Below are 13981 nucleotides of genomic sequence, written 5' to 3'. Positions count from 1 at the left end.
TCGTTGGTTTTCAAAGAATTATTATATACTAAAGTATATTTATCCTTTTATTCCTCTCATTAGATGAACTCTTTCTCTGTTTTTAGATGGAAATGCCCTTAGTACATAGAAGCTAAGGGAATCAGCACTGAAATGAACCTCATCCCATTTGTCTGTGATGGGTAAAGGGGTCCCTAGTATATGTGACTAATTTATTAATATAGTAATTTTTTTAAGTATATGCCTAACATTCCCTTTGCTACTGATGTGGTGGTTTGTGCATTGTATGTACATATGCATGTGGTTTGTCTATGTGTAAATTTATGGACGTCAGATTGTGGGTTTTCAATTTGTTAAAGAATGATACTGAGTGTAAAAGACAAAGGGCTAAAAGGACAAGAGCTTAGACATAGAAACAATTGTAAGGCTAAGTAAAAACCATCAAGCCTTGGTAGTGTAGTGGGATATGAGTTGGGTTACTAGCCAGAAGGTCAGCAGTTCAAAAGCATGAGCCATTCCTCAAGACAAAGATGAGGCTTTCTGCTTCCACACAGATGTACAGTTCTGGAAACCTACAGGGCCAGTTCTACTTGATCCTTTGCAGTTATTAATATTCAGAATCCGATTGATGTCTGTGAATTTGGCTTTTGACTTTAGAACTTGGAGCAAATGCATACATCTAACACTATTTTCTATGTAAACAAGTTTACATCATACATGACACAGTACAATTATCAGTGGAGGTGAGTGGAGGTGTTTAGAGTCACCAAAATTCAAAAGCAGAGCATTGATTTCATAGCATAGAAATTCAAGTGTTTAAGTCATTCATTATATCTGTGCAGAGCATCTACTACATATGCCATATATTTTCTATGTACAAAAGACATGAGAAAATTTGAGTCTAGGAAAAAAATCCTCTTCGGTGATTCATATATTTCCAATTAAATTCTGTTTTACTACTTCTGCGTAGACTTCGCAATGTCCAAATTTAGACGGAAATCTCCACTTTAAGAAAAATGTGGTTGAAATGTCTAAAGTAGGAGAGCCTTCCGCGCGCAAAGAATATATCTCTTTAATGTGTTTGTGGTATTTCTAGGATGACTTTGAATCCCCAGCTCAAGAGACTTAGTATAGAAGCTAAACGCTGAGAGACATTGCAATTCACTGCTAGGACCGTGTCTAAAACCAGCCCAGAGAATTCCTTTACAGTCAGCACTATCCTAGGAAATCTTTTAATCACCCATAAAGCGCATGTACAGTGGTATTTATGAGCCACCTTGGAGATCAGGTGCCCCCGCCCCCAAAATGTTTAAGCAAATTGGTGTTTCTTTAGTTGTGCACCAGATGTTGGGGACAGCTTGTGTTTAGGGGCTACAGTGTATGAAGAATCTGAGTCCTTTAATACAATTATGCCCTAAATGGCACAAAAAGATGCTCACAATATGGGAAATGAATGAAAACAGAGACAGACGGAAGTGAGCACAGGCCGAGTGTCTCATGCTCAGAAACCTCTTGACTGTTGGAATGTTCATTGCTGCCTGGGAGCTTGTCATGGGATGTGAGATACCAGCTTAAGCATGGTCTTAGATGCTTCTGCACTGTCTAAATTACATGGGTTGGCAAATTCCATCACTTAAATCAGTCTTCAATTTTTACAGAGAAAGATCATTAAATCTGACCAGATGACTTGATATTACGCTATTTAAGAATTATTTAGATTCAGAGTTGAGAGTAGGGAGCTGTAGCTTTCTCGAATGCTAACATCATATATAACACGGCATAATGATAAAAACTAAGGTGTTGGCACTGACAACATAGTAGGGGCATACAAATTTAGCTCCAAATGCATGATTTATAAGTCAAAATCAAGGGATATTTTACACATGTAGTTTAATTTCATTTATTCACAAATGACCTGGAATGCCCTAACTAAACCAGCCAGGCTACAAAATTTCCTCAAGAAGCCAGGGACAATATCTTGCTATCACCTCGGACAGCATTGCAGCTTCCTACAGTAGTGAGGGACCATGCACGAATGATATGGAGGATGAAGTAGAAGGTGGGCTGAATTAACTGGTCAGTAGGAGAAGCTATTCAGCTGGTTCCCTCACTAGCAGGGAACCAATCACAGAGGTCACTTACTAATGTGCCCCAAAGGTAAATTACTAAAGAAGGTTCAAACAGGTGCATGGACACAACCTCTGATAACAGGTATGTGCAGAATACATTCTGCTTACAGCGAGTATCGGAGGCCTGTGGGAAACTGTCCCCTGCACTCGGGAACACCAGGTCCTTGGGTATTCGTGCCTTCAAGGGCCCCCTCCCCCACCACTTGGCAAAAGACCATTCTGTGCCTTGGGCGTCAGACTACTCAAGTCATGTGCGTGCTTCTTTCAGTTGCTCTTGAAGTAGGAGACACTCTTTGTTTTACCTAAGTGGCTTCGAGGGGTTTGCTTAAGTCACGGGCCACTCCGCATCACATTCTCATGAGGAGTCTTCAGACCGTCACAGGATGAAGCAAACATTAGAATACGGAGGGTCTCAGGATTTCATTTCTTAGCCTTTCCATAATCTTTAAAGTTGCCCTATAATGCATCTTTATGGCAGCATTGTTCTGAGGGTTAAATTTTCAAACACTTAGATCCGAAGCATAGCGGTTCCTAATTGTTCCTGTGTTGTTGTTGTTGTGGTTTTAGTGCTTTTAAATTGCTAAGAAGGAAAAGAGAAATAATATTGAATTTAAAAAGCAAACAAACACAACACTGTTTCCCATCACTGACACATGGGTGTTCTGTATGCAGTATTAAGTGCACTGTTCATCTTCCATCACCGCATGACTGATTTCCTTTCAGGGTCCTCCAATCTCTAACACGGTAGCAAGCAAAGCCTTCCTTGTTATGCACTTACTACCCGTTTATATCAAGGAGAGCCGGGCAGGCCATGACTCAAGCAACTCTCACGCTGCTGGTCTATGATTTTCCAGATGATGGCACAGTTCAAGTGATGTGCTTTCTTTGGTAAGCTTTCTGACTAGAAAGGCAAGGCAGCTTTATCTCAATGCAGAACTCTAGAGCTCTCAGATGGTTTTCACCTTCCACTTGCCAATTGCGGAGCAGTTGCTCATGTTTCTATTCCTGAAATAAAAATGCGTCTGGCCCTTGAAAGAGATTGCTAAAATGGTGATTCAGAAAATAACACTTGCTTCTTTTGTTTCTCAGCAGCGCGCTTACAATATAAGGAGCTAATAGATGAGAACGGCGGTCGCATTTACAAGCTGTATAAAGCTCAAGGTAATGCCACTAGAAACAGGAGAAAACTGAGTTTGTGTCCTTGTCAGTCTGCAAGGTTGATGGGGCTCAAAGAAAGGTATGATAAATTTAAGCCAATTGAAGTCTGAAAACACGAACATGATTAGTAGCTATTATCAGCAAGAGAGAGTAACATTACTGAGATAAATTGTCTTAAAATAGTCACAAAGGGAAAATAAAAATAGCAGACTTTATCCGAGAAAAGGAAATAAAAATATTAGGGTTTTAAAAGAAATGTTATGTTACTAAACTCAACACTCATGTCCAGAATTATGACAATATAAAAGGCTCTGGAATCCTTACCGATTAGAATGCAAAGCTTTCCTCTCCCATTGTATTTCTCTAATCAGAATGGTGAAGGTCAATAAATGCACTTGAATAATTTCTAGAGGAAGATGTGAATATCACCAAAGAGCTCCTGATTTGCAAGCCTATAGAGTTTTACCAGGGAAATTATAAGGTGTTCTTTTTAATTTAGAAGCATACCTTACATGAGGGAAAAATAACCAATTCAATCAATTTAGGGAAGAAATGATGCAAACCACACAAAAAGTGAGTATCTAACTTTTGACCAAATTGCAGCTTAAGGGGATGCATATTCTCTTTCAAGTTAGTTTTGGGGATGTACAATCAAATTCATAGCAATCTCCTGTGTCAGAATCCAATGATCCCATAAGGCATTACTAGATCTGTGTCTAGAACCACGGAATGGCTTAGATCTTTGGGCTACACATCAAGCGCTAAACTAGTGTGCCACCAGAGCTCAGTGTAATATTATAAGAGTCTTAAAAAACTACACAGATATAAGAAGTAAAAATTCAAAGGTCCAGCCTAGAATATATTTTGGTACAGTCTTTTAAATAAATTGAATCAGTGCAATAAATTATCTGTATATTTTAGGGGGCTCAGTAAATAATGTTTGAATGCCTTTATTGAGCCAAGTATAGCACCATATAGTTATAAATAAAATATGTTCCCTCCCTTATGAATGTTTTAATCCACTTAGGAAGACAAAGAAATCATTTTTGCCTAGTTCTTTATTAAAGTTCTAGACATAATGTTGTGAGAACACAGAAGAGGGCTCCTAGCCACCAGAAATGATGAGGAAATTTTTCTGTGGGAGATAGATATGAGAAGGGAGCACTCTTGGAGAGGGATGATCATTCTGGTAAAGGAAAATAGCAGGTGGAAGATTCAAAGATTAGTCACTATTTTTCTTATTCTGTCCATGTTGCTGGTGTTCGGTGTCATTAGGTTGGGCTCACAGTGCCATGTTACTGCAGCACAAAGCCCTCCCAGAGAGTCCAGCATCCTGGCACTCTGACCACAGCATGCACTGTGCTCGCTGCCTCTAGGAAGCAGAAATGACAGAAGGCAGTGGCACTCGATACATGTTTAAAGGATGAATGACTGCTTGGGTGGGTGAAAGACTGAATAGAATGAATGGATGGCTGAATGGATGGCTGAAAAAATAAATGAAAGCTAAACTTGTTAAGGAAACTGACAGTATCATGAAGTTGGTGGACTGTCTGAGATAAGCAGGATAGTACTAGTGTAAAAATAATTTTCCAGGATACATGAGAACTGTGATAGTTAACATTGTTTATCTAATGGGTTGTTCAGGATTTTCAGTGGGTTGGCAGTCTATGCTTAGTAACCCCCATGGCCTCACCTAAACCGATAACATCACAGCCTCCATGAGGCCATAAGTTGAGGTCAAACAATACACAGGCCTCCAAGATGAGCAATGACAGTAGAGGAGGACACTCTTCTTAGGGTCATCAGACACCTGCCATCAACAGGACAGCATTTGTCCAAAGACAAAGATTGAAAGGCAGGAAATGTTAGGAAAGAACTAGTTCTTTACTGCGACCTCCCCGCACCCCCACTATCATGATCCCAGTTGTGTCTTGCAGATCCAGCTAGACAGAAGAACCAAGGGCAGGGGCCATCAAGAAAGAAGGACGGATGAAAATTAACTGTGGCAGGAGTAGGCTATATAATGTAATGCCATTGTGATGATTTAATCAATTATCTGAAAGAAAATGTGTATGAGCTATTCGATGGAAAAATGAATTTTTATGTAAACCTACACCTAATTCATATGAAAAAGTTTAAAAGGTAAAAAAGTAATTAATTATAAAGGGTTTTATGTGTCAATCATTGGGATCAGTTTCCCCTTCCTCCCCTCCTCTCTCCCCCTTCCTCCTACCCTTCTGTTTTCACTATTCCCATTCCTTTTCCTGGATTCCATCTCTTTTATGTACCTGTGTACATGCTCCAGTCTAGCCCACAGTGAAAGTCAGCACTGGGGCCATGGGAATGGGGGTTGAGGAAGCCTCAAGGAACCAGAGGAATTTTGTGTGTTTCGTTGGTGCCTACTGCACCCAGGATGGCTCATCCCATCCCTGTGACCCCTCTGTGAGGAGATGTCCCATTGTCTACAGATGGACTTTGTCTCCCCTTCAATCCCCTTTGCTCTCAACAGTGTGTTTGTTTGTTTGTTATGGGTCTTCTGATGCCTGTTACTCAGCCCCAATGATACCTGGTGATCACACAGGCTGTGTGCTTCTTCCATGTGGGCTTGTTGCTTCTCTGGTAGATGGCAGCTTGTTTAACTTCAAGGCTTTAAGACCCCAGATACTACATCATTTAATAGCTGGGCACCATCCACTTATTCAATATATTTGCTTATGCACCTATTTTTGACTTCAGTGATTATGCCAGGAGGGTGAGCATCACAGGATGCCAGGTTGTTAGAACAAAGTGCTCTTGTGTTGAGCAGTGTATTGCCATATAAATGATTGACACATACCCACACACACTCTCCAGGGGGATGAACAACAGAAACCATGGGGAAAGGGAGACAATGGTAGATGTAAGATATGAAAATAATATTAATTTATAATTTATCAAGAGTTCATGATGAAGTGTGAGGGAGGGCAAAAAGAGGAGCTGATACCAAGGGCTCAACAGAAAGTAAATGTCTAGAAAAGAATGATGGCAAAACATGTACAAATATGCTTGATACAGTAGATGTATGGATTGTTATGAATTGTAAGAGCCCCCAATAAAATGATTTTTTAATTGAAAAATAAAATAAAGGACCTTAGGTTTCTTCATGTACTTAATTGAATGGTTCAATTCATTGAAAGGTACAAATTCAACTTTGTTGCCTCCTAGGAGGAAGGGAAAGGCTGATATCAATGATGGGAAAAGCAATATCTATCTGGGTCTAAACAGGGCCAGGCCATTTGTCCACATGAACAGAATTGACAGTGGGGAACCATTTAATTTTTCCCACCAGGTCAAGGACATAGTGCATCTTCCAACACTTTGAGTGTCTGAGATAGCAGGTGTATGAGACAGAAAGTAATCATTCAAGGGGAAATGAGCGGCAGGGTCTAGACTGATGGAGCTCAGAGTGGGGGAAAAAAAAACCACCACGTATGTTGTCTCCCCATCCTCTCCACTGCGGTTTCAGACACGTATATAATACTGTTCTAACTCTGGCCCTGATTGTGTTTGGGAACTCTGTAGACTCATGTGATGCATGAGCCAATTAGATTCTTCTCTCCTCAAGAATTACCTACGTGACAAACATTGCTATTACTGACTGAGTTAGGGTAACACAGGTTACGTGGCTGCAACAAATAGCCATCACACTTCAATGATTGTAACCAGTGGGTGAAAGGAGTTTTGGTCAGGATGTTGCTCATGACAGTAATTCCGGGGCCGATGCTGATGGACCGGGCCTGGTTTTGCTGTGGGAGTTGCCAGGCCAGAGGGAAGACTAGATGTGTGAAGGTTTGCTCTGACTCTTAGGACGTCTCCCAGAGTGACACACATCCTTCCCAGTCTCCGTTGCGTTCAAAGTCACCCAGCCATTCATCAGTGGGTATGAAAATACGATCCCACAATAAGCACGGACGGGGAGAGATTTAAATTTTCTTTTGTTTCTTTGTTTTTTAAATTTTTATTGTGATTTGGATGAAAGTTTACAGAACAAACTGAATTTCCAGTAAATAAACCATACACATTTCACTTCTTCACATGGATAGCAGTCTTCCCAAGGCTTCTCCCTGTACTAACTTTCCCAGTCCTTCTTGCTTAGCCCTCTCTCTGTCTTCTGAGCTTGATCCCAGGACTCATGCTAACCTGTTGATCTCCTCTAATCCATTGCTCTAAGGTGTGCTACCTGCCTGGTGTTCATTGTATCTATTATTTGGCTGGAAGTTGAGCCAGGGTCTGAGTTTAGATCCAGCTTGAAAAGTGTCCAAGGGCCTTCGTCTTGGAGGTTCCACCAGTTTCCTGTCAGAAAAGGAAGCCTGGAAATGGAAGTATTTTTGAACAACTTCAAGGGCTATCATAAGACTCCCTCCCTCTATCAACCTTATCTTAACAGGTAAGGAAACTGATGCCCAGAGGCAGAGTGGGTACTGCGGTTCATTGTAATTTATAGAGTATTTTTTATGATCCCCATTTCATTGTTCTAAAATTCCGTCCCCTTGTGTGAAATTTCCAAGGCAGCACCCAGATTGTCAGCATCGCACTTTGGCCTAGAGAAAACAGGTTCCACGTGAAGAGTGCTGGGGTGTCTTACTACTTTTTTCTCCCAACCAATCTCCCCTCCCAGAGGTGGGGACCTAATTCTGGAGAACTGCTGTGTATTTAATTCAGTTCTCACACATTTGGGTGGAGGTAGTGCAGATTTTATTCATCTCAATCTCCAGCTGATAATAACTGAAATCAGGGAGCATAAATCTTTGTCCACTATGAATTTCCAAGTAGGAAAGTTATCCTAATATCCATATAAATATTCCAATTGTAAGTGAAAGATGTTTATTGACAAAAAATTGAAAAGCAGAAAGTGTAATCACTAAGTGGTCACCAATAAATTGAAAGTGTATACTGCAGCAGACACCGAGCCAGACTTTGGGTGCAGCATATTTATGAGGGATACAGATGTCTTGTTAAAGTAACAGGAGAATGCAGGACTGGACATTCAGATGCTGCACAAGCCCAAACTAAGTCATCATGATAAGAGTTCTTCAGAGCTGCCTGTAGATGGAAGTGCTGGAGCCCCACACCAGCCTCCACTCAGGCACTGGGTGGCTACCTGGGCTGGGGCGTAGCTTGGGGAGAGGCTGCTCTATAGTTGAGTCAGAACCAAGAAGGACAGACATTAAAGTAGAGAGCTGGACACCTGAGTATTATGCTGTTTGGGTTTCCAAGTAAGAATAAGAATGATCTACACACACTGACAAGGACAGACTACCCCACTACATTGTTAGGTAATAAAGTCAGGGCAGAATGATATGCACCAATTACTTTAAGTGAAGAGAATATAAAGCAAAAGACGGTTAAAAAGGGATATTTTATTTATATTTTTTGATAAGAACACCCAGTTTGCAGAGGCTATGGATGACAGTGAAAACCCAAAATCCATTTGGAAGGCCCCAGCATACATTCAACCTCTGGCGACCCCTCTCCGACCCCAGTCCAGGATGTGAACACTCTGGTTATCAGACAGAGCACTGCCAAGTTAATTGTGACAGATGTTTTGTTGCTGTTAGGTGCCATCACGTCAGCTCTGAGCTATAGCAACCCTGTGCAGTGCAGGGTCCTGCGCCACCCAGACCACTGTGCCCAAGTCCAAGCCCATTGATGCAGCCACAATGCCAATCGACCTTGTCAAAGCCTTCCCCTCCTTCGCTTGCCCTTCTACTTGACCAAATACGGCATTCTTCTCCAGGGACTGGCCGCTCCTGGTTTTTGCTTTTATTTGTGTGTTTGCTTCCTGTTTGTGGTTTGTATGATGCTCTGTATATAAAATTCAGACTAGGAGACAGTAACTGGATGGGTCATACCCAGGGGAAGATGGGGGAATATGGCGGACTTGTGCTAGTGATTGCTCAACTGTTCTTAATATGATTGAGCTTGAAATGATGTTCTATGAAAACGAAGTAAACAAAACACTCCACAATTGTGTGAGGAGTACATGTGAAATGACCATAATTACTGATACAGTTGCTTCTGCTTTGTTTTTTTTGTTTTGTTTTGTTTTTGTTACTCAATTCCCAAGCCAAATACATGAGCATAATATTATTTACATGGTAAAAATAAACTATAGTTAATATCGATCTACATTTTCATCGAGATCCCTAAAAGGTGTCATCCCTGGGTGACAGCTAATGTCTGGCTGCTAGACAGGACATTGATTTATACCCAGCAGCACCTCAAAAGAAAGGGTTTGTGCTCTGCTTGGGAAATCCAACCTGACCGACCCAGTGAACAGTTCCGCTCTGACACTCGTGCGATCACCACGAGGCAGAAACCACGTGAGGACAACTAGTATGGAAAAGGTATATATAAAATAATAACAGTGACAATAAGAAACAGTTCACCAAACTCAATTCCATCCATTCAGTTCCAAGTCACAGTGAGTGAACCTATAGGATGGGGGTGGTGGTGGGGGGAATGCAGTACAGTCCCTGTGGGATTCTGAGGCTGTAACTCTATATGGGATTGAAAAACCTCATTTTAGTCCCTCAGAGAGGCTGGGGTTTTGAACTTGCAATTAGCAGCTCAACGTGTAACCGCTGTGCCACCAGGGATCCATCATTGGGTAAAAAGTATAGAAGATACTGTAAGGAGTTTTTTAAAAGGCCAGCTTAAGCCCACAGTCTTAGAACAAGCAACCGCCTAAGTAAGGGAAGTGTCAGCTAAGTCCACAGGAAAGCACAACAGCCGATGCGAGTCAAGGATTGCAAATAAGATAGTCTACGGTAGGGGACAGTCATCAGAGCTTAAACGGTCAGCACCCAGTTGCACACGGCTTTGGATGACCGTGAAAACTCCGACTCCAACTGCGGCATCCTCACATGGATTCGACCCCCAGGGAATGCCGTCTGACCATAGTCCACGGATGTGAGCAGCCTTGCTATGAGATAGAGCGCATTATAACGCTGCTTCTGGCAGAGGCACTTACAGGAACATGTACCATCTTCTCACTTGATTTCTCTTTTGGTCCATTTTAAGCTTGTTCCACATTTTAGTATTTTCTACATTTTTATTGAAGTTTTCTGTTTTATTTCTTCATTGTTATTTTTTCCCTTAATTTTGTTTTGTATGTTTTTTTTTTCTGTATATGAAATCAAGGGTAGATAAATACTGAGATACAGTAACCAGACTGTGTTAGTCTGGGTAGACTAGAAAACACATCCATGGACACACATATGTGTACAAGTAAGAGATTTATATACAAGAGGAATTGAACATTGAGAAAACATCCCAGTCCAGTCCAGTTCAAGGCCATAAGTCTGATATTAGCCCAGTTGTCTGATAACAATCTATAAAGTCATATCAGACTCACAAAACACATGCAATGAAGACAAATGCAGGACGATCACAAGCCAGTGGGTAGAAAGTCTTTGGGTTCAGTGGTGGTATAAGAATCTCAGCACTGGCAAGGATCTGTCTCTCTCTGGCTTCTCGGCTTCCGAAGTCTGGTTGCGTCCCTGTGGCTTGTCTTCTGCAATGTCTCCAAGAGAGCAGCAAAAAGAGAAAGAGAGAGAGAGAGAGAGGTCTTATGCCTCCAAGGAGGAAGTACCAGATTTCCCAGAATTCTCAGGAGAAGGCCATGCCCACACAGAGGTCTCATTGGCCACCTCCAGATTGTCAGCCTTGACTCCACCCCTGCACTCTTAATCCTTAAATGGACACCAGATTAGGTGACCACCACACAGATTAATAATTATCCAGGGACAATGATTATCTAGCTGCTAGCGCCCACCAGCAGCCCTGACAGAGAAAGATGAGTCTTTCTACTCCCATGAAGAGCTGAATTCTTGTCAATGCACAGGGGCAGTGCTAGCCTGTCCTACAGTGTCATTATGAGTCAGAATTGACTTGATGGCAGTGGATTTAGTTGAGGGCCATGGCGGAGGAGGTTGAAGGGAAATGGAGGTCACAACAGCAGCCACAAGGAAGAACTGCTCTGAAATTGATTGTGTTGATGACTGCACAACTCTTCTTAATACGATCAAATGATTGAATTGTATGATGTGTGAATTATATGCCAGCACATTTTAAAAAGTAAAAAACCTGCTTAGGACTTAGTCTTAATGACTGACTTGTCAAGACATGAAAAAGACTCCACATGAAGTTAATATTCAATGCTTACTGAGGAAACTCTTGAATGAACTCCCACCTATAATGAAGCAGCCACCAGTTTCACTGGAGCGTGAAGGAAATTTACATTTCCACATATGCAGCTGGGGACATTTCACAAACACAGTCAAGAGAATATCACAAATATTTTCATGTTTTAAGTAATAGCTGGCTGAAAATGTATGTATTTTGCATAACCCAGAGGCCCAGCCCACACCAACCCTGAATAATCACATTTCAAAAATCAGCTTTCTCGATGTGCAAAATTCACCATACAAAGTAGAAATCCATGACGGATAAAAAAACAGAGGTCAACAAACACCCCGTTGGGACTGAGAGAAAAAAGCACGTGAGCGTTTAGGTGGGGGAGGTAGAAATCAACGAAGGCTCCATGAGCAGAGGATCAGGATCAGAGGAGACTTCAGTAAGGTTGTAGGATCAACTACAGGGCACTGGGTTTAGTTTAGTTTCAAATTCAAACTGTACACAAACACAGGTGCTTCAAAAATTCATAGGAAAACAAAACAGAATATAATATCTAATATAATATTAGTATAATGGTAGCACGGCGGTTCTCACTCAGCTGCTAACCAAAGGATTAGTGCTTCCAAGCGACTGTCTGCCCTGCTGGAGGAGGCCCTGCTCAACTAGCCCCCAACGCATGACAGCTTAGAAAGACGTTTTTGGGTAGTTATACACGGTCACATGGGGTTGATCAGAGCCCAAACCCAACACACCAATGCACAGGACACTCACTGGGGTGCTATGCACCTGTCACAGTTTGGTGTGGGTGCCTGTCCTCCAGCTGCAGGAGATGCTGGGGTCAGTGGCTCCCACCTGCACCCTTCTCTGAAGAATTGCCTTTGGCAGTAGAAGTCTTTTCTCGGTTGTATAGGCTCTAAGGCCATGGTGATCCCCCATGTGTCAGAAAAGAACAGCGCCCCATAGGATTCATCATGCTCTGCCCGGCCTCAAACAGTCAACCTTCGGGTTAGCAGCTGAACACGTTAACTATTTGTTCCAAAGTGCCTAGATATGGTTTCACTTCTCTCAACCCCTTCAGCTGCTCGCCAGTGACCGACTGGTGTGCTGTTGAGAATGGCTGACTCAAGGAAAAGAGGTGACTTTAGCCACAAGAGAACAGAAGGGAAGCGGGAGGGAGACTTTCCAGAGACATTTCCACAGTTTTGAATTCCCAGGTGGCTTCAAAGAAGCCTTTGCACTTTTTCCTTCAAGGTCAGGAACAAAAATAAGAAAGCGAGAGTCAGCTTTGTCTCTTACTTTTCAGCCTAAATAATGATCCTTCTGTAAAGCTTGGAGCGTCGGAAGTTAATCTTTTTGGATTTAAGCCATGCTCTGTCAATGCTTAGTGAAGTCTGAGTAAATTATCAAAGGCTTACTGGGATAGTTGATTTGTTACTTGATCAATGACACTACCTAGAGGAGACTTTTTCATGTATCCATTTGAAATAAATATTTTCGTGCCATGTTTGATATTCTTCGTGTCTCCTGATTTCATGGACCTGTGGGAAAATTGAGACATTTGCTTGCTTGTGAAGAAATAATAATCTATAATTCAGACATTTATAGAGACAATTTAGCAAAGGTTATAGATTGAATGGAGTCCCTTCAAATAAGTTCCTTTGTGACTGAGCCATGAATCTCAATGGGTTGGTAATTATGTAAAAGATGTGATTTGGAATTTATGCTATGATGTACTCATGTGCTATTATGTGATCTGATGTGATCATCCGGTGAGTCTGCAGAGGAATAGGGTGGGGCGAAACACCACTTTAAATTCACAGGCCTGCTCTAATGTAAGGGGAAGTGCCCTGGGATGGAGCCTAAACACACACCACTCTATCTGACATGCAAACAGAGAGAAGTAAGCAGAGAAGGAAGGACCTGGCTATCTCCAAAAAAGAAGAGTTGTGCGCAGAAGGTGGTATTTGGACGCAGGCTTCCTGTGTTGATAATACTTTCATAAACCAAAGAGGCATTGCTATCAAGACACTGAAGGGACACTAGGAGCATAACTGTGGAAGAAGATACGGACTTTCTCCTACACCAAACTGCGAGCGAAATCCTTTCCCCCGAGCTGGGGCCGCCTAGCTTTCTAAATTGTGGAAGAATGGATTTGTGTTTGTCAAAGACATTCACTTATGGTGATTTCGTTATAGCAGGATTACAAAACAAAGAGTAAATATGGACAGCATTGTTACTGTGTTTTTATAGAAAAATCAGCATGAATAGTATCAATAATTACCTACATTTTGAATACATTTTCAAATGATGCCAATAAGATCTCCTTTTGTATATGAAACACCTTCATAAGATAATTTCTATTATTTACATATTTTCAATGAGAAATTTGAAGTTAAACAATGCTGAATATATTTTATTAATAATTCAACTTCAAATTGGTTGGACACAAAGCAAGTTTTATTTGAGAAGTACCTTTTCTTTAAATATCTAACAAGTAAGTATAACTTCTTACATGCTATTGGGACATTCAGTTAAAA

General features: G+C 41.4%; 1 protein-coding gene across 1 annotated transcript in view; it reads right to left on the bottom strand.

The window, feature by feature from the left end:
- The window catches only part of TPO (thyroid peroxidase), a 235949-nt gene that overhangs the window by 210175 nt on the left and 11793 nt on the right, over nt 1–13981 (bottom strand). The window lies entirely within an intron of this gene.

This window comes from Tenrec ecaudatus, chromosome 8, assembly GCF_050624435.1.
Source record: "Tenrec ecaudatus isolate mTenEca1 chromosome 8, mTenEca1.hap1, whole genome shotgun sequence".
Taxonomy (NCBI): Eukaryota; Metazoa; Chordata; class Mammalia; order Afrosoricida; family Tenrecidae; genus Tenrec; species Tenrec ecaudatus.
The sequence above is the reverse complement of the archived record's forward strand: the minus strand, read 5'-3'. Positions and strand labels throughout refer to the sequence as shown.